Source organism: Sorex fumeus, unplaced genomic scaffold, assembly GCF_029834395.1.
Source record: "Sorex fumeus unplaced genomic scaffold, SorFum_2.1 ptg000109l, whole genome shotgun sequence".
Classification (NCBI taxonomy): Eukaryota; Metazoa; Chordata; class Mammalia; order Eulipotyphla; family Soricidae; genus Sorex; species Sorex fumeus.
Genome location: NW_026606166.1, coordinates 4,043,917 through 4,063,970, shown reverse-complemented (window position 1 = coordinate 4,063,970; position 20,054 = coordinate 4,043,917). Strand labels below are relative to the sequence as shown.

General features: G+C 53.5%; 1 protein-coding gene and 1 pseudogene across 1 annotated transcript in view; one reads left to right on the top strand and one right to left on the bottom strand.

Annotated features, from left to right (window-relative positions):
* Positions 1-7,685, bottom strand: part of PAQR5 (progestin and adipoQ receptor family member 5) — a 71,293-nt gene extending 63,608 nt beyond the window's left edge. Inside the window, exon 1 of the mRNA XM_056134855.1 lies at positions 7,553-7,685. The gene's annotated coding sequence lies outside the window, so the exon portion shown is untranslated. The remainder of the gene's footprint in view (positions 1-7,552) is intronic.
* A 5,442-nt stretch (positions 7,686-13,127) lies between these two features.
* On the top strand, positions 13,128-14,126 carry LOC130042707 (glyceraldehyde-3-phosphate dehydrogenase-like; annotated as a pseudogene).
* Positions 14,127-20,054: the final 5,928 nt, after the last annotated feature.

Genomic DNA, 20,054 nt, shown 5'->3' with positions numbered 1-20,054 from the left:
CCGCCCCGTTGTTCCATGCCACACCTAGCCCCGCCGCGATTACAGCTGCACAAAGGTACTGGCCGAGCTCCACTTCCCAGATTTCTGAGGGTTAGGAAGTGTTAGATTCACTTCTCTGCCCCAGGTGTGTGCCACAGGTGAGTAGAGGGACGGGTCTGCAGGTGCCTAGGATCCTAGTTTGGTGGGTAGTGGGTGGCTGCTGCTGCCTAGAGAAGCTTCTAGAAGGAACAGTCTGTCAAAATGATGAAGCGGCAAGCTCAGGCACCCTATCACTTGAAGGAGCCCGGGGAAGCGGCTGGGAGAGACCTGAGACCCGGGTTCTGGTTTACCTCTGTACCTCTGCCCTGGTTGCCCAGCCTAGACCTCTGTGCTTGGGCGTGAATGTGTGGGGAATGTTCTGAATTATTTCTGGACCAGGCTGATTTCAGCAGGAGCCTCCTTCATCCTGACCTCAGCTCCGCTGGGCCCCGCAGCTCCTTCCTGGACTAAGTGTGCTCCTCAAGCCCTCAGCTGCTTCCCCAAGCTCCTTCAAGTGTTAGAACCCAAGCTTGCCCCTTCATCATCTTGACAGACTGTTCCTTCTAGAAGCTTCTCTGGGAAACTGCAGCTACACACCACCCATCAAACTAGAATCCTAGGCACCTGCAGACCATCCTCACTGGGGACACACAACTGGGGCATAGAAGCAAAGGGACTTTTGAGAGGCTTCCTTCTTAGTCCGAAGGAAGAGAAAGCAAAATCTTTTGATGTCAAAAAGCCTTACAAGGGGGCTGGAGCGATAGCACAGCGGGCAGGGCGTTTGCCTTGCACGCAGCCAACACGGCCGACCCTGGTTCGGTTCCCAGCATCCCATATGGTCCCCCGAGCACTGCCAGGAGCAATTCCTGAGTGCATGAGCCAGGAGTAACCCCTGAGCATTGCCGGGTGTGACCCAAAAAGCAAAAAAAAAAAAAAAAAAAAGCCTTACAAGGACTCCCCCTCTCCACCCACCTGCATAAGCAGAGAACATTCTAGTAAAACAGGCGGGCACCTGACCACTAAGCCTGTGTCCCTCTCGCACAGTCCATGGTGTTGACTCCTTGTTTCTTGAATTTTATTTACTCATTAATAGAATATTGCCTGCATCAGCCCTCCCGAGGTTCAGATACAGTCTTTGTTCATCCAGCATATAGGGGACTGCCACAGGCCCACAGAAAGACAAATGTTTTGCCTCTTTCTAATTGCGTCCTCAAATACAAATTTCTCCTCTATGAGTACTGTCCTACTTCCCAAAATGGTCTAGACCAAAGTCTGTGTTGTCAGGGAGGGGTAAGCAGAATTGTGTGAGCTGTTTCCTCCAGCCACAGTCTGACACCCTGAAAATGTCAACTTCTATTTCCTTGCACATATTTTTTATTTATTTATTTATTTATTTTTGCTTTTTTTGGGTCACACCCAGCAATGCACAGAGGTTACTCCTGGCTCTGCACTCAGGAATCACCCCTGGCGGTGCTCAGGGGACCACATGAGATGCTAGGAATCGAACCCGGGCTGGCTGCGTGCAAGGCAAATGCCCCACCCACTGTGCTATTGCTCCAGCCCCACAGATATTTTTTAAAAATTAAGTTGAACCATCATGAATTACAGTTATTTATGACTGAGTTTCAGATGGACACATTCCATACCCATTCCAGTGTCCATGCACACAGAAATGTGCATCTTAGCACCACCAGCCCCATAGCCTCAGAGCAACTCAGCTCTCTCCCACCTGGCCCCACTCTGAAGCCTCAGCCAGCTCTGACCTCACTATCAGCCTCTCCCTGCAGAGATGGCTGCTGGTCAGCCTCACTTCCCAATTCAACCTCCTTCAAGGCTTCTCACTGTCCACAGGTCTCTGATCTCATGCTCCACAGCCCAGCCGGAGACCCTCACACTCTACATAATCCCTGGTGGTCTGTCTTTAGCCAGAGCACCAACACTGTAGATCACAATCTTCCCTTCCCTGCCTCGACCCTGACCGCGCCTCTCCTTCCCTTTCCTCTACTTAGAGGCAGAAAGATTCACATTCATCCTTCAAATGTGAACCAAAGATTCTTTCCCAACAGGAAGGCAGGTCCTCAAACACATAAATGTAAAATTTCCCTGTGACCCAGCCAGAATTCTGTTTTGGGGTACAGAAGCAGAGATGAAAACTGACAGTCGAAGCTAACATTGTCTACTCACCTTCATGGGCCATACCCCGAAAATGTAAGTAACCAAGTTCCATCAATAAATGGACAAAGTGTGGTCAATCCCTACACACGAATATGGTTCAGTCCCCAAAAGGAAGGAAACTCAGCAGACACAACTGACACACAGGTGATGCTTCAAACCTGGTGCAGAGTGACAGAAGGTGGACGCCAACAGGTCACAAGCTATATGCATCTACTTCTACAGGGAACCCAGAACGGTCAATTCATGGGGACAGAAAGGAGATAGGTGGTGTCAGGGGACCGCAGGGGGAGGCAACAGGGAGCTACAGTACACTGGGCTCAGAATTTCAGCTTTGTAAAGTTTTGGAGTTGGTGGGAGGTGGTGAGGGTGACCAACAATGGGGGTGTGTTTAATGACAATGGATTGGAAATTTAAAAGCAGTTAAAAAGATTCGTTTCATGTGATACATATTGTTCCATTAAAAAGGGAAGGGAGACTAAAATCCAACTCTTCCCATGAAGCCCTCTTGTACACTAACGGTTCCCTCCAAACGCGTGGCTTCCCCTCCACCATCCCCACGTTCATCCTTCAAACGTGAATCAAAGGCTGGTTTCTCAACTCCAAGGCAGGCCCTCAAAAACATAAGCATACGAGGCTGGAGCGATAGCACAGTGGGTAGGGCATTTGCCTTGCACGCGGCCAACCCGGGTTCGATTCCCAGCATCCCATATGGTCCCCCGAGCACCGCCAAGAGTAATTCCTGAGTGCAAAGCCAAGAGTAACCCCCGTACATAGCCGGGTGTGACCCAAAAAGTAAAAAAAAAAACATAAGCATAGAATTTCCCAGTGACCCAGCAATTCTGTGTTGGGGTATACACCCTATAGAGCTAAAAGCAGACTTTCAAAACTTTTGTCACCCACCTTCGTAGTGGCTTTACAAACAATACCCCAAGGGCGCAAGTAACCCAGTTCATCAATGAATGGACACATGGTGGTCACTGCCTGTAAGAGAATATGATTCAGCTCCCCAAAGGAAGGAAACTCCGATGTGACCAGCACACAGATGAAGCCATGGACACACGGTACAGAGGGAGTGTGGATCTGGGCTGTGCATCCACAGCTCCAGGACATGGGAGAACATTCAGGCACGTACCTGGAGGTCTGCAGCTGGGGCTGAAAGCAGACAGCAGGTTGCTATGGTCAGGGGCGGTGTCCCTCTCACTGCTCCCTTCCTGCTCCTACCACAGACACGGGGTGTCCACAGTCCATCCAGGAGAACCGTGAGGATGCCACACCCTAGTGCCCGGGGACTCACGCCACCCCAAACCTCACAGCCTCTCAGCCCCAGAACAGTGATTTACTTCCAAGATTCATTGACAACCCTTCCGACAGCTGGAGAAAATAAATATTCACCATTCCAATAGGTTTAGTGGGCAGGAGAGAGAGGGGTGAGCAGACACAATTAATAAACAGCCAACCCGGGAGAAAAAGAAAACGGAGCCCAAGCAGGGCTGGGTGGGCGCAGCAGGCACGGCGGCCCTTGCAGTGGATACAGCTGTGTTCCTTCTCCTCTGCCCAGCGGTGGCTGATTCACTTCCTGTGTCCCCTCCCAGGGCCGTGTGAGAGGGGACTGTGAAGGAGAAGCTGGATCTTTCGGGCACATGAGTCACTCGCTGGAAGAGCTGACCTCAGTGTGTGGGCCCTACATACGCCTGCCTCCCCTGCCCCCACCTGCTTACGTAACCCCAGGGCCAGAGACAACAATTGGCCTTGGCTAACAGCAAGAGACCAGCGGACCCAGGGTCAGCCGTCCCCCCCAACCCCCCATGCCCCTGATGCTCCTCCAGCCATGTTCTTCTTTGTCCGCATGGATCAATGCAGGACTCCCAGAGAAAGTCTTCCCAGCCTGGAGGTGGGGTGTCATCTAAGCCAGGGACAGTTCTGCCTCCAGAGATCCCGTGACAAGGTCTGGAGACATCGTTGTCGCTGAAGAAGAGAGAGGGATGGCCCTCCTAGCGGGTGCAGAACCAGATGCTATGGAATGGCCCACAGTACCCAGCGGGGCCCTGCCACTAAGGCTGAAACACTGACGGAAGCCCAGCTGTGTCTGTTACAGATGGAGAAACTGAGGCCCAGGAAATGAAAGGACCCAAGGAAAGGAGTTAGTGTCAAAAGTGGACTCAGAACCGGCAGCCACGCCAGCTAGTAAAGTCAGGCGGCCAGCGGGAGAGGGGCTGAATCTGGGTGAAGGGAGCTGGCATCCACGAGAGGGCCGGGCTCGACACCTCTGTTCTGAATAAATCTCTGCCCAGGTCTCCCCATCAGCAAAGAAGAATGTGGCAGGGCTGTGGGCGCATGTAAGATCTGCCACTCCAGGGGCTGGAGCAATCGAACAGCAAGAACAGCAGGTATGGCACTTTCCTTGCACGCGGCCAACCTGGGTTCAACCCATGGCATCCCCATACGGTCCTCCAAGTCCACCAGGAGTTATCACTGCATAAGTCCTGAGCACAGCCGCGTGTGTCCCCCAAACAAACAAAAATCTGCCACTCAAGTGGCCACTACATGTGGGCTGGGGTCAGACCCAGAGTGAAGCAGCTCTGAACAGCTCCTGCTCAGGACAAGGTCTGACAGGTGAAGGACACGCTTCTGGCCACGCTATCTTTCCTCCAAGTATGATTCCACCTCTCCTACCTGGTGGCGCTCAAGACCCCCCCACAGAATTCCAGTACAGCGTCGAGAGAGACTCCCCCTTGTCCTCTCCCTCCCCGGGGACCCTGGGTCCAAGCCCAGGCCTCGGCGCTGACAGTACAGCCCCATTATTTATAAAGGCCTGACTCATCTCATCTGACAACAGACGGACTTTTCCACCACTGCTGATAAAAGCCACCAGCACTTTCTGTCGAGGGTGGTGACAGAAAGGTCAGGGGACAATAAAGTACCCAAGCCATGCCTCAGCAGGGCTCCCCCTCTGTAGGGGAAGGAGTCCCTCAGGAGGTGCTGGCGAACAAGCAAGGGCCTCAGGCTTGGGGTCACCATTGTAGAATCATTTCTTCAGACAAACGATTCTCATGGCTGCTTCCACTTGGCCCAGCCCCTGCTTCCCCACTTTTCCCAATAAAAAGCTGGGAAATTTCTCTACCTTTCTCCAAGGCCTAATGTCTGGAGTCTGCCCCCTCCCCCAAATCAAGTCTCCAGTGCATCCCAATTTGTAACTGGACTAACCACGGTGACCGTCAGAAAAAGACTTTGAGGGCCAAAGCAGGGTTTGTGGGAGGCATCCATTGATCTACTGTGTGGTGGAACAAGAATTTCTTTCTCTGTGGAAGCCAGGCCTCACCCTCGGCTCCGGGCGCTCAGCCCGCGTATGTGGGATCCGTGGTTGCATTGAGATCTCATGGTGTGAAGGGGAAGGGCGAAGGTCTGGCATGAGCTTAGGATCATCCTGGGGCACCCCCACAAGGCTCTGCCCCCACCAAGTGTCATCTTGGGCAAAGCAAAGCCACCTTTCTGAGACTCGGTTTCCTCGTCTGTAAAATGAGATGAGAATTTCAGCCTCCTGTGTCACTTCACCTTACAAACACACGTGACATGCTAAGCAAAACGTGGCACTTGGTAAGCATGTACTACACAGGGACTGGAGCGGCAGTGCATTGCCTTGCATGTGGTAGACCTGGATTGGATCTCTGACACCGTATATGGTCCCCTGAGCCCTGCCATGAGTTTTCCCTGAGGACAGATCTAGGAGTAAGCCCTGAGCACAGAGCCAGGAGTGTGCCATGAACCTTGCTGGGGGAGAACTCCTCCCACCAAAATACTAGAAGAACAGAAGCAAAAAAAAAAAAAAACCCAAAATATCATTTATGACTACTTCTTACTTTCACTGTGGCTCTCTCCCACCCCTGCGGCCAGGAAGGGAGGCCGGGCCTGCATTTCCTCTGAGTGTGTGAGCAGGAGAGACACTTCCAGGGTCCTAGCTGCCCGCTGCAAGCCTGCAAGAGCTTCCTCCGTGGCTCCTGCCACATTTTCTTCCCCTCAAAACCAGCGCACATCGCAAAGTTTTGTTTTTAAACACAGATAAGATTCCTCTGCTGAAACAACGCTGGCTGCAGACGCCACTGGGGTGGTATGTTTGTATGTCTGTGTGAGTGTGTGCATATACGCACACATGCACGTCCCCATGTAATGTGCGCATGTGTATATGTGCCTGCGAGTGTGTGTACATGTCTGTGTATGTGTGTGCTTGTGTGTGCTCCTGTGTAGTGCATGTACCTGAGTGTGCATATGTGTGTATGTGGGGGGGTGCGGGGGGAGGGGGTGATGGATGTCCACGGAAGATGCGTTGACCCTCTGAAGTTCCAGATGCTACCCAGCAGGGCTCACGGACCTCCACCCCTCCTAACACGTCATTCACATGGAGTCTCTCCATCCTGTGTGTCCTTACAGGGTCTTGGGGGACTCTCAGGTGGAGGTCACCTCCTGAGGTCAGGGGGTGCCCGCTGGTGATTCTTGGCCAACCAGGCTGTGGTCCAACTCAAGGCCCTAAGGTTGCCCAGGCCTAGCCAGGTCACCCCAGCATGCCTGGGGCCTCCGACGCCACACCCAGTGGGTGGGGACCACGTGGTGCGAGGAATCCATCTGCGCCAGCTGACTGCAGAATGTCTCACCCCCCTGCCATCTCCCTGGAAGGCAACCACTCCTCTGGGGGTCTGTGTGGCCCCAGGGGCAAGCTCTCCTCGGGGGCCTTCGGGAGCCACCTGTGCTGGCTCTCCGGGCATCCCAGGGGTGGCGCTGCCCGCCCTAGTTTCCAGCTGGGGCGTCTGAGGTCCTGCCCCACCCTGGGCTTCCTTCCCTCCTGGTGGGCAAGACGGGGGTGGGGATTTTACTTGAATTTAAAAAAACCTTTTTGGGGGTTTGTTTTGGGGGACACCCAGCGGTGCTCTGGGCTTACTCTGGCTCTGTGCTCGGGGGTCGCCGCCGGCCGGCTCGGAGGACCACGCGGGGCACCGAGGACCTAGCCCCGAGGCGCCCTGCCCGCGGTGCCCCCTCGGGCCTCCTGGGTGGGCTTCCCGGCCTGCCTGCAGGGGGCGCCCTCCGCCGCCCGCAGAGGCATCGCGGCTCGCGCACGCCCGGGGTGGGGGGTCGCGGGTGATGCCCGTCTGCCCCGGCGGGAGCTGCCCCCTCCCGCCGGGCAGCGTCCCGAGGGCCCCCTCCGCCGGCCGTGCCCGCGGGGAGCCCCCTGCCGCCGCCGTCCGGAGAGCGCGCCCCCAGCCCGCGCGGGACCCCGTGCCCCGGAGGCTGGCGGGGCGGGGGGCCCCGCGCGGCTCCGAGCTCTGGGCCGGCCCCGCCGCCCCCGCCGCGAACTTCCCGCCCCGGTTACCTGGTTCCGACGCTGCTGCGGGCCCAGTGGCCCCCGACACCGGGCGCTGCACCTGGTCGGCGCGCCCGGGCGGGTCCCGCCCCGGGCCGGGCGGGGCGCGGCGGGGGAGGAGCCGCGGGCCGGGGCCAGCCCGGGACCCCGGCCCCCACCCCGCGCCCCTGCACGCCGGCGCCTCGGCCCCTCCCGGGGGTCGCGCCCCCCGCCCCCCGCCCCCGCGAGGCCCCGCAGCGCTCCTGCCCGAGGGGGCGCGGCGGACGCGGCGCTGGGTGGACGCGGAGGACAAAAGAAAGTTCCGTGCCCCCTGGAAACCCGGGCCTGAGGCTGGCCACGCGGGGCCGAGCCGCAGGTCGCGGTCACTTCCCGGCCCTCTCCCAGCCTCCCCGGCAGCCCCCGAGAGAGAGGTCGGCCCGGGACCCCGCTCGCTCTCGGGGCTGCGGCCGGCGACGCTGGTGCTTTCTGCTCGGCTGCCCCGTCGCGCCCGGACCCCCACGCACAGGACCAGCCCCGCTGCAGCCTGAGTCCGCGCTGGCCGCAGCCCGCTCGAGGGGGCTGTGAGCTCGGCCAGTTCTCCCGGCTCCAGCCTCAGTTTCCAGGACTGGGTCGCTCCAGCCTCAGTTTCCAGGACTGGGTCGCTGTCGGTTGTCTGAAAGGCTTTTTTGTGGAACTTGAATTGTGGTGTTGGGCATCATCTTTCTGTGGTGCAGAGCTTGTGAAGGGAGGGTGTGTATATGTGTGTGTGTGTGTATGTGTGCATGTGTGTGCGCGCACGTGTGGTGTGTGTGTGAACATGTGTATGAATGTGCATGTATGTGATAGTGTGGACATGTATATTTACCTGCCTGCTTCTTGTTTACGTGCATGCATGTGAGAGCTTGTGTGTATATGTATGTGTGCGTGTGTGAGCATCTGTGTGAGCATGTATGTACGTGTGCATGCGTGAGTACATGTGTGTGCGTGTAAGTATGCTTGCATATGTGTGGGAGAATGCATGTGTGTGAAGGTGTGTGTGCACATGTGCATGTGTGCGCATGCATATGTGTGTCTATGTGCGTGCAAGTGTGTGAACATGTGCATATGTATGAGTATATGTGTATGTGTACTTGGGCATGTGTATGGGTGTGAGAATGTGTGTATGTGTATGTGAGAATATGCATGTGTTTGTGTGTGCTTGTATGTGTATATGTATTTGTATGTGTGTGTGTGTGCACCAACAGAGGCTGCTCTCTGAGGAAGCGCCTGCAGCAGGACACACAGGTGTTGGCCCCCTGTGCCAGCAGGGCATGCCTGGAGACCTCCGTGGGTCAGCAGTGTACGCGGCCTGGAGGTGTCCCTTGCTGTCTGTGAAGTGGACACGAGTAGCCTCACGTTACCTTCCTGGGGTGCCGGGAGACAAGATCACGCTGGGTGTGAGTCCTCTGAGGGGGCAGGGGAGAAACATGCCATTTCTGTGCCAGTGCCGGCGAGGAGCAGGAGGTACCCAGAGCCTCCCAGCCTGCCCCCAGCCCGCCTGCAGCCCTGGCTATGTGCAGCCCCAAGCCTGCAGCCAAGGCCTGGCAGACCCACTTCCTGGGAAAGTGGAGCACCAGAGGAGTCTGTGGCAAAGGGAAGGTTCAGTGGGTCCCCTTAAAGGGTCGGCATGCTCCCCAAATAAAATACCTGAGGGGCATGGGCCAGGGGCCTGCCTGTGCCCTTGAGGAGACCAGGTCTAGTTGGGATATGAAGCGAGTCCTCGTGGCCCAGATGCGTTTCGGGTAAGAACCCAGAGCAAGGGCATCAGGTGGGGGTGGGGGGCTCAGACCACATGGAGAAGATTTCGGGGAGTGCTGGCCCCAATTCCACCATCTCCTAAGTGAGGAGCGGGATGGAGGACAAGGAGAGGAGGACCACCTCAGTGGAGCCTGCCTTCTGCCCAGCTGTGCACTCAAGCCTTGCCTCCTAGACACCCAGGAAGGTCTTCTTGGCATCTGATCAGAGCAGTGATGATGCGGAGGCACATGTGATGGTGTGGGCCCTGTGGGTGGCACATGGCTACAGCTCTTAGTGACGATATGGAGGAATTGGTTGGGGTCCAGAACCTGGGCAGCCCCAGGCCTGCAGGGTGAGCCCCAAGCTGAAGTTCCATCCCTGGCACTGCAACCTTGTGGCACCACCAGCGACCACCCAGGTACCACCCCTTGAAGGACCACTCAGGTGGCCTCTATTGAAAAAAAAAAAAGGAAAGGGAAAGATTAAAACCTGGTCTAGTGGTTCTCTGGGTTGGCTGGACCCTGACACTTACACTGCCTGCTGTTGGTTCTGTAGAATCTCCTGAGCATAGATGGCTGTTCTGGAAAGCTCTGGGAGCATCTGGCATGAAGCCACCAGGAAGACTCCAGAACAGTCCAGCTTTTGTGGGTGCCTGGGGTGCATGGAGAACTGCGACCACATCACCCCTATTCTTGCCTCAGAGAGCTCCAGGCTGGGCCCCTCATGAGGTAAAAGCACAAACCAAGAAGCTCACAACAGGGAGCCCACCCTGGGGGCTGATGATCACCCCACTGTCTGGCACATGCTGATCAAGTCAGGGTCCTGAGGGCCTGGTGTGGTCACTGCTGAACCTGGAGGGTGAAATGGGGGGTGGGGACTACTCCGTGGGCACTTCTGGCCTCTGCTTCCAGCTGCCGTCCTGGCTGGGCACACCAGGCTTCCAGGATTGCTCCCAGCAAAACTGGCACCATCTCCAGTGAACCCAGAGAAGCCTCCTCATCTGACACCCCTTTGTCCCCAGGGGCCAACGTCTGCAAGCTCAAGGCAAAAACTGCACCCAGCTCTGGTTTAGGAGCCCCCAAAATATCCCCCACCTTTCACCTGGCAGTCCTGTGCCTGAGGATGGATGAGAAGGAAATGAGACCTCCAACTGGAAATCCCTTTTGAGCAAAGCTTCAGCGTTTTGTTTGACGGCAAGGAGTGCAAAGCCAGAGAAAAGGGGGCTGGAGCGGGGCCACAAGAGCACCCCCAGGCTCAAAGCTCGTTGAGAGCAACCCGGGACTGTGCAAAGCCTCTTGAGCAAAAACCCAGCCAGCTCTGAGAGCTTGTCTCTGGAGAACTGGGGGATGGAAGTGCCCACTTCTTTGAGCTGGTGCTGTTCGGGTCTTTTTCCTCACTCTGGCACTGCAAGCTCAGTCTGCACCATCCAGAGCTGTAGGGCTTTGGGACAACAGTGCCCCCGTCCTCTTGAGACACCAATTCAGGCCGGTGTAAAGGGCTGCCTGTGGCACCTCTGTGGAGCATCTGCAGATGGAAAAAGCTGAAGTTCCAGAACTTGTGGATCCGGGTGGCAGAACTGTCTCACAGCAAGGGCAGTTTCGTTCTCCAATTCGTTCCTGGGCAGGCGTCTCCCCTTCCTCATTCCTCATCCTGCAGCCCTTCCAGAGCCCTGAGCTCACAGTGCAAGGCAGGTGGACATTCATGTGCCATTCCATTCTGGAAAAAAAAAAGTTTTTTTAATCACTGTGAAATACACAGTTACAAAGTTGTTCATGATTGGGTTTCAGTTATGTAATGTTCCAACACAGTAGAGCCTGGCAAGCTCCCTGTGGCGTATTCGAAATGCCAAAAACAGTGACAATAACGGGTCTCATTCCCCTGACCCTGAAAGAGCCTCCAATATGGCAGCATTAGGAAAGACGAGTAAGGAGAGGCTGCTAAAATCTCAGGGCTGGGACAAATGGAGACATTACTCGCGCCCGCTTGAGTAAATCGATGAACAATGGGATGACAGTGATACAGTGATACAGTGAATGTTCCAACACCTGTTCCTTCACCAGTGCATATATCCCACCACCAATATGCTCAATTTCTCTCCTGTCATACCCAACCTACCTGCCTCTATGGCAGACACTTACACTTTTCTTCTGTCTCTGTCTTTGTCTCTGTCTGTCTCTGTCTGTCTCTCTTTCTTTCTTTCTTTCTTTCTTTCTTTCTTTCTTTCCCTCTCTCTTTCTCTCTCTCTCTCTCTCTCTCTCTCTCTCTCTCTCTCTCTCTCTCTCCTTTTGGGCATTATGGTTTGTAATACAGATACTGAAAGGTTGTCCTACTTTCAGCACTCAGTTCTGGTTCAGAGTGATCATTTCCAACTGCCCTTCCATACTTGGGGTCAATCACTGGAGTAAGGAACTAAGGTGCCTTTCATGTTGCTGACACTGATTCAATTCCTGGCACCACATATAGTCCCCCGAGCTCTGCCAGGGGCAGCCCTGCAGCATATAGCTATGAGGATCCCTAAGTAGCCCTCGAGGAGGCTCAGCCTTCCCATCAAATGTCCAGAGTTTCTCTGAGGACATTGCAGAGTGCTGAGTGTCCCCACAGAGCCAAAGAGGCAGAGCTGAGAGCAGAGCCCGGGGCAGAGGTCTCCTGCCCTCTGCTTTGAGGGCACCCAAAGAGGGTCATGGGGTAGAGGGATGCAGTGCCGTGGCTGGAACTCCAGCTTGGGGTCTCATCCTGTGCTATCAAGCCTCCCAGCTGCAGCCTGCCTGGGCAAGGATTTTTCTAGAACTCGGCTGGGAGAGGTGCTGGCCTCAGGCAGGAGGCGGTGTTCCGGCTGAACTTTGTGAAAGTCTAAGTGTGGACATTTGAGGCGGTGTCCTCAGGAAACGGGGACCCTTGCTGTGTTCTCTGCTCCCGCCCAGCTTAGCTCTTGCTGTGGCGGTGGAAGCGCTTCCTGAAGTCGCCCCCCCCCCCCCCCCCCCCCGCCAACCTACCCCCGGTTGCCAGAGGCCTGTCTGCTTAAGGCTCAGAACCCCAGAGACAAGGATCCTTTACTGAGGAAGGGAACCTTCACTCTGACGTGAGAAATTTTTGGAATTTTTTTTTTTTTTTGGTGGGGGCACAACCCAGCTATGCTCAGAGCTAACCTCCAATTGTGTAGTCAGGGATCACTCCTGGCAGGCGTGGAGGGAACATATGGGGTGCCAGGGATTGAACCCAAGTTAGCAGTATGCAAGCAAGTGCCCTCCTCCCTGTATTGTCTCTCTGGCCCATCAGAGGTCACTCTTGGCAGTTCCAGGGGACCACAAGGTGCAAGTGATTGACTCCAGGTACCCTGGGAGCTTCCTATGCACCCGGCAGGCTGAGGTGTCTCTCTTGCTCCGTACTGTCTCTTTGTCAACACAGAGCAACCATTTATAAAAGCAACCTGTGTTGGGAAACCTTTCGGGGGTGCCCTAAAGTCAAAGTAAAAAGCAGCCCCTCAGTAATATCCAGAGTCCTGAACAAGCCTTGTTTATATTTTTATGTCTTGGCGCCTTTTTTTTTAATACACAGCACACAGTTTCCCTTCAAACTGGGAAAATACCGTTTCTGTCCATAAACCCCATTTTTTTTTTTTTGCTCTGTGCGTGTTCTCAATGTACTTTTTCATTCTTTCAAAAGCAAAACGAAATGTTGGAAAGTTGACTATGGTACTCCTGTATACACGCACCAGCACTCAACAAGGCCTTTTTTCCCCCTTAAATTTTGTTTCATTGGCTCTCTGCTCCTCCGCATTCGACAGAACCCACCTCTTGGTGAGTAGCGCCAGCTGCATCCCTAAGACATAATGGTGAAGGTCAGAGTGAACAGATTTGGCATATTGGCCACTTGGTGACCGGGGCTGACTTCCACTCTGGCAAAGTGAAAATGATGGTCGGATGGCCATCGATGACTGTTTCATTGACTTCAGCTCCATGGTCTGCATGCTCCAGTATGATTCACCCACAGAAAGTTTAATGACACAGTCAAGGCCAAGAACAGGAAGCGCATCATCAGCTGGAAGCCCATCTCCATCTTCCAGGAGTGAGATCCTGCCAACATCAAACGGGGTGAGACTGGTGCTGAGTACACTGGGGGAGGGGGTCCACTGGTATTCACTACCCTGGAGAACGCTGGGGCCCACTCAAAGGGGGGCGCCAGCAGGGTCATTGTCTCTGCCCCCTCTGCAACACCCCCACGTTTGAGATGGGCATGAACCAAACAAAATATGACATCTCCCTCAAGACTGTCAGCAATGCCTCCTGCACAAACTGCTTGGTCCCACCGACAAGGTCATCAATGACAACTTCAGCATCCTGGGAGAGGCTCATGACACAGTCCATGACATCACTGCCACTCAGAAGACTGTGGATGGCCCCTTGGGAAACCGTGGCATGAAGGCTGTGGGGTGGCACAAAACATGATCCCAACTGCCACCTCCAGGGCCCTGGGCAAGATCATCCGGGAGCTGAACTCCTGGGAAGCTGACCAGCATGGCCTTCTACCTCCCCACATCCAATGAATGCGTGTCCATGGTGGATCTGACCTGCACCTGGAGAAAGCGGCCAAATATGATGGCATCAAGAAAGTGGCCTCACAGGGACCTCTCAAGGGCATACTGGGATACACCGAGGATCAGGCTATCTCCTGCGACTTGAACAATGATACCTACTCCTCCACCTCTGAAGCTGGGGCTGGCATTGCCCTCAAGAACCACATTGTCAAGCTCATTTCCTGGTAGAACAATGAGTCTGGCTACAGCAATTGGGTGATGAACCTCATGGTCCACATGGCCTCCAAGGAGTAAGCTCTCCACCCCCCCACCCAGGACCACCAGCCCCAGCAAGAGCACAGGAGGAAGAGAGAGACCCTCAGTTGCTGGGGAGTCCTTCCCTGACTCATATAATACTCATCTGAGACTCTCCTGACCTTGAGTTTCCATCTCAGACACCCTGAAGAAGGGGAGGGGCTTAGAGAGCCTACCTTATCATGCACCATCAATAAAGTACACTATACCCCATTGCTCCCCCATTTTTTGTTCTATTTATTTTTATTGAATCACCACAAGTCACACAGTTATAAAGTTGTTCATGATTGAGTTTCAGTCATGCAATGTTCCAACACCCGTCCTTTTATGTGAAAAAAAAATGTTCTCCATCATTAATCATCGGGGAGATGCAAATCAAAACAACTATGAGATACCATCTCACACCACAGAGACTAGCACACATCAGAAAGAATAAGAACAATCAGTGCTGGCGCAGATGTGGGGAGAAAGGGACTCTCATTTATTGTTGGTGGTAATGCTGACTGGTCCAACCTTTTTGGAAAACAACATGGGCATTTCTCAAAAAACTAGATATTGAGCTTCCATATGACCCAGAAATACCACTTCTAGGAATATACTCTGAGGGTCCAAAAACACACAGCAGAAATGTCATTTGCATTCCTATGTTCACTGCAGTACTATTTATAATAGCCAGAATCTGGAAACGACCCAAAGAACAGAATCGGATAAAGAAACTATGGGACAGCTATATAAGACCTTGTTTTTGTTTTTGAGTTTTGCTCTTACATTTTCATATTATCGTGAAACCTTTTGACATACAGAAAAGTTGTAGAAATTGTACAGTGAGTAACTGTACCCATGTAACTACCCATGTACCCATGTAACTACCGCCTTGCTTTTATAGTTACATTTAAGATATATATATTTATTGAATCACCGTGAGATAGAGCATTACAAAGCTGTTCATGATTGGGTTTCAGTCATACCATGTTCCAACACCCATCCCTCCACCAGTGTAACTTCCTGCACCAATGTCCCAAGTTTCCCTCTCACACACCCCCCCAACTCCCCACTCACCCCCCATCCCAGTCTGCCTCTATGGCAGGCACCTTCTCTCTCTCTCTCTCTCTCTCTCTCTCTCTCTCTCTCTCTCTCTCTCTCTTCTCTCTCTCTCTCTCACACACATACACACACAGACACATATTTTGGAAATTATGGTTTGCAATACAGATGCTGAAAGGTTATCACGTAAATTCCTTTACATACTTAGAACACTCAGTTCTTGTCCAGAGTGATCATTTCCAACTATTGTTGTCATACTGGACCATCCTCTATCTTCTATCTTGTGGTCATTTCCAACCACTGACCCATCCTCCTGGCCCCTATTTGCAGGGAGAAGGGAATTCTCCATTGCTGGTGGGAATGCTGATTAGTTCAACTTTTTTGAAAAACAATATGGACATTCCTCAAAAAACTAGAAACTGAGCTCCTATCTGACCCAGCAATAATACCATTTCTGCTAATATACCCTGCACAGTGGTAGGGCGTTTGCCTTGCACACAGCCAGCCTGGCTGAGCCGGGTTCGATTCTTCCTCCCCTCTTGGAAAGCCCGGCAAGCTACTGAGAGTATCTCGCCTGCGTGGCAAAGCCTGGCAAGCTACCTGTGATGTATTCGATATGCCAAACACCTAACAACAAGTCTCAAAAAAATGGAGATGTTACTGGACCCACTCGAGCAAATCGATGAACAACGGAGGACAGTGACAGTGACCCTGGGGGTTCAAAAACCACACAGCAGAATCACCATCTGCACCACAATGTTTATTGAAGCACTATTCACCAGAGCCAGAATCTGGAAACAACCTGAGTGCCCAAGAACAGATGATTGGATAAAGAAACTATACTACATCTACACAATGGAATATTTCATGGCTGTTAGGAAAAATGAAGTCATGAAATTTTTCTATAAACAGATGGACATGGAGAGTATCATGCTGAGTGAAATGAGTCAGAAGGAGAGGGACAGATATGGAATGACTGCACTCATTTGTGGGATATAGTCTGAGACTAGTACCCAGAGCCAAAGCCTTGTGTTTTAGCCCCTTCTCTTCCCTTTGCTGTTACCCTGACCGCTGGATCTCACACACATCGGTGCTCCCCAGGGTCTTACATGTGGAGGCGGCACTTGCTCCCCACAGGGCTCATAGAGTTCACCCCGAGTTAGTTATGGTGCTGGCCGACACTCTGAAGGACGTACCCACTGGGCGCAGCCGCAGGGCTCAAATGGGATTAGTGGAGGCTACGCTTCCCCCCACCTCCGGGCTCTCACTCCTCTAATTGCAGCTCACGTCTAGGTGTGTGAGGTTCAGTTGGGGTGCTCACACACATCAGGGTGTGTGCAGGAAAGCACCCAATTGGTTGGCGTGCTGTGGGCGCAGACAGCAGAGCCTCAGGACTCTGTTTTGTGCATGTTGAGTGCGAGAGATCAATCTTTGAGCCTCATGCTTGCAAGGCAGCCCTAACCTTCCCTTAAGTCTGAGCCTCTAAACTGTTTCCTTGTGGTTTCCAGTCCCAGGACCCCAAGACCAGTGATGTTTAGCGCTGTCATTGGGTGATTCATCATCTTTGCTTCTGCTCGTTTTCATTGGGTTATTTCACTCCTTTATATAAAGGGTTCTGGATAAATCCTTTGTCAGAGGTAAGACCTGTCAATGTTGACTCTGGGCTGTGTATTTTCACTGCACTGTCTTTTGCAGATCAAATGTTTTCCTTATTGATGAAAATCAATGTATGGTCTCCCTCTTCTTTTTTCTTTATTTCCTCTCCCTGTCCTCTCCCCTTCACTCTTGTTGGTCTGATGTTCAGAGCTTGCACTAGCTGGGGTGCTCATGTGTACCATTTTTCCTTTGATCATGCTCTTGGTATCCAAGAACTGTCTGTCTAACCCAGAGTCACAGGTGCTTCCCCACATCTTCTAGAAGTCTGAAGACAAGGCATCATTTTTGTCATGTAGGCGACGGCCTGTTTTGTATAAGATGTGGGGATGTGAGATCCTTTTGTTGCTTGCAAAGGGGTGTCCGGCTGGACATCTTGTGCCAGCGTGAGGTGCGTGAGCAATTGCCAAGCTGAAGGTTCGCTCTTGCCCAGCCCCAGGAACCCAGCTGGCTCTACTGCCTTGGACTTGGAACACCGTCCTGGCCTTTGAGAGGATCCCGCAGGCGGTACCCGAGTTCTGGATCAGAGCACACTGCTTCCAGGTAGCCCCTGGCCTGGCTTCCTGCAACACTCACACCCTCTCCCTGGGCCTGAGAGTACCATGTGCAGAACACAGTCCTCCTCCTGACTAGATGGGGTGGCTACGGAGGTGGCATTTGGCAGCAGGAGTCAGACAAACACACACAAACTCACACACACACATTCCCACACATGTTCACATACACTCCCACCCACACAAACACAACTCACACACACACTCACAGATACACACTTATACACTCACAACAGAAACGCACACACTCAAACAAACACACACACACTCATACACTCACAAGCACACACACGCTCATACACACACACACACACACACACACACACACACACACTCACCCATTCACTCCAAGCCTTTCCAAAGGCAGGGAAGTGTGTGCAAAGGGCAGCCAGCCCCGTGGCGGGACAGCAGGACAGGCTGTGGACAGGGTACTTGGAGGGCCTCCTGGTGGCACGGGGGTGCCCTGCAGCTCGGGGACCCTAGGGACAGCGGCAGTGTCGTGGTGGCCTGTCCTCGGTGAGAGGTCCCACGTAGGAGGAAGGCTGGAGCTTTGACCTGGGCCAGCGCGGGAACATTCCAGCCACCGCCCCTGGGTGCCTTCGCTGGGGATGCTCCTGGCGCGGCGCTCCCTGGAGGCGAGCAGCAGGGGGCGCTGTGGGGCCGTGGCGAGGCCGGGGCGGGGCTGCGTCTGCCGCCTCCCGCCCCGGGGTGCGCGGTGCTGGGCGGGGGCGTCGTGAGGACACGCGCCCTCTGCTGGCGGCCCCCTGCACCAGCACGGCGGGACCGGATTCCGAAAGGCGGGTCGGACCCGGTTCTACACCTCCACCCCCGCGCCGGCCGGCCCGCAAGCCCAGGAGACGCGACTCTCTGCTGCCCGCACCGGAGTAACGGCCTGCCCTGGGCACCGCGCGGGAACCAGGGGAGCCGGGACTCGAACCGCGGCTGCTGCTGGGGTCAGCGAGCACAGCATGGGGAGGCATGGGCCAGGGGCGATGCTCGAGAGTCGCCCGGCCGGCTGGACACGGCCGCGGGGCAGACGCCAGCGCCCTCCCTGGTCCCCGAGGTCACCAGGAGAACTAGGAGTGAGGACCTCTTGGTGCAGCCCCGGAAACAAAATCCGCAATTTAAAAAACAATCACTTGTATCACTTGTCATCCCATTGATCTTTGACTTGCTCCAGCGGGCACCAGTAACATCTCCATTTGTCCCTGTCGGATGCTAGCGTAGCCCAATGGCATCTGCTCTCTCCAAGGACCCGAAGAGCCTCAAACTGTTTGTTCAGGGTTTTGATGAAACCTTTTTTTTATTTATTTCACACAAATCACAAATCATCCTGTTATTTGTCGATTGCCTCGAGCAGGCCCCAGTAACGTCTCCTTCATCCTAGCCCTGAGATTATATTCAAGGCTCTTTAGGAGAATGAGACCCATCACTGTTACTGGTATTTGGCATATTGGGTACGCCACGGGGAGTTTGCCAGACTCTGCCGTGTGGGCAGGCTACATTCGGTAGCCTGCCAGTTTGTCAAAGTAGGAATGAGATAATAAGATGTCATAATAAGATGTCGGGCGGCCGCGAATGCAGCCGCGCGGTTCCGGGAGCTGGTTTTTATAGTCTCTGGGTCTTGGCCGTTGATGGGATTACATGGTGCCAGGGGACCAGTTAGTGGGTGTGACCCCCGCCTACTGAAATTTGGAGGATCTGGGTGTAGGATGCTCGGCCCCAATCTGAGTAGGCTTGGAGATCTCGGCCCCGGAACCCGCGTGGCTTTGTCCCTCTGCCAGTACCTTCATGTGTGCGGAGAGTGGTCTCAGCATGGTGGTGGCTGGTCCTGGAGGTCTTCGGCTGCCGGGGCCCTGGTCAGGGCAGGGAGGAAAGCTCAACCCGCTCCCCTCCAAGGGGCCCCGGTGAGGAATAGCCAGGCGCGGGGGCAGGAGACTGCACTGTTCTCCTCAGGAGCTTTATTTATTTTTTAAGAAGGATGCTCTTAAAAAACTATCACGATCACGATCATCCGGTTGTTCATCAATTGCCTCGAGCAGGCACCAGTAACGTTTCCTTCTTCCTAGCCCTGAGATTTTAAAAGAGTCTGGCAAACTTAAAAAACAATAACAAAATTAAATATTTAAGATGTTTCACTGTAATTTCCAGAGATTCTATCAAGAACCGCTCTAGTTCACCCACCTACAAGATGGCCTAACTTCTTCGTCAAGACCCTGCATGATCTGCTTGAGGCTCTTCTTGTTCCCAGAACGAGCAGACGCCATTGGGCTACACTAGCACACAACACAGACAAACGGAGACGTTACTGGCATCCGCTCGAGCAAATCCATGATTAACGGGAAGGCAAGTGATCAAGTGATCAAGTAATCTATCAAGAATGACTTTAAGATTAAGTCAATGTAGCTGCTGATATTCTGGTGTGACTAATACACTCTATTTGACCCTTAAAGCTTACAAGGGAATTCTTTACTATTCTAGAAAACAAATTTATTTTTCATACACATTTTCAAAGCAAGGTTTACAATTTAGTGTATATGATGACAACATTCCATTTTTCTCTTTCGAACAGAAATTATTTTATTTTATTCTTTTTTCCTTTTTATAAATTTATTTATTGAATCATCGTGAGGGCAGTTACAAAGCTTTTGGGTTTAAGTCTCAGTCATACAATGAT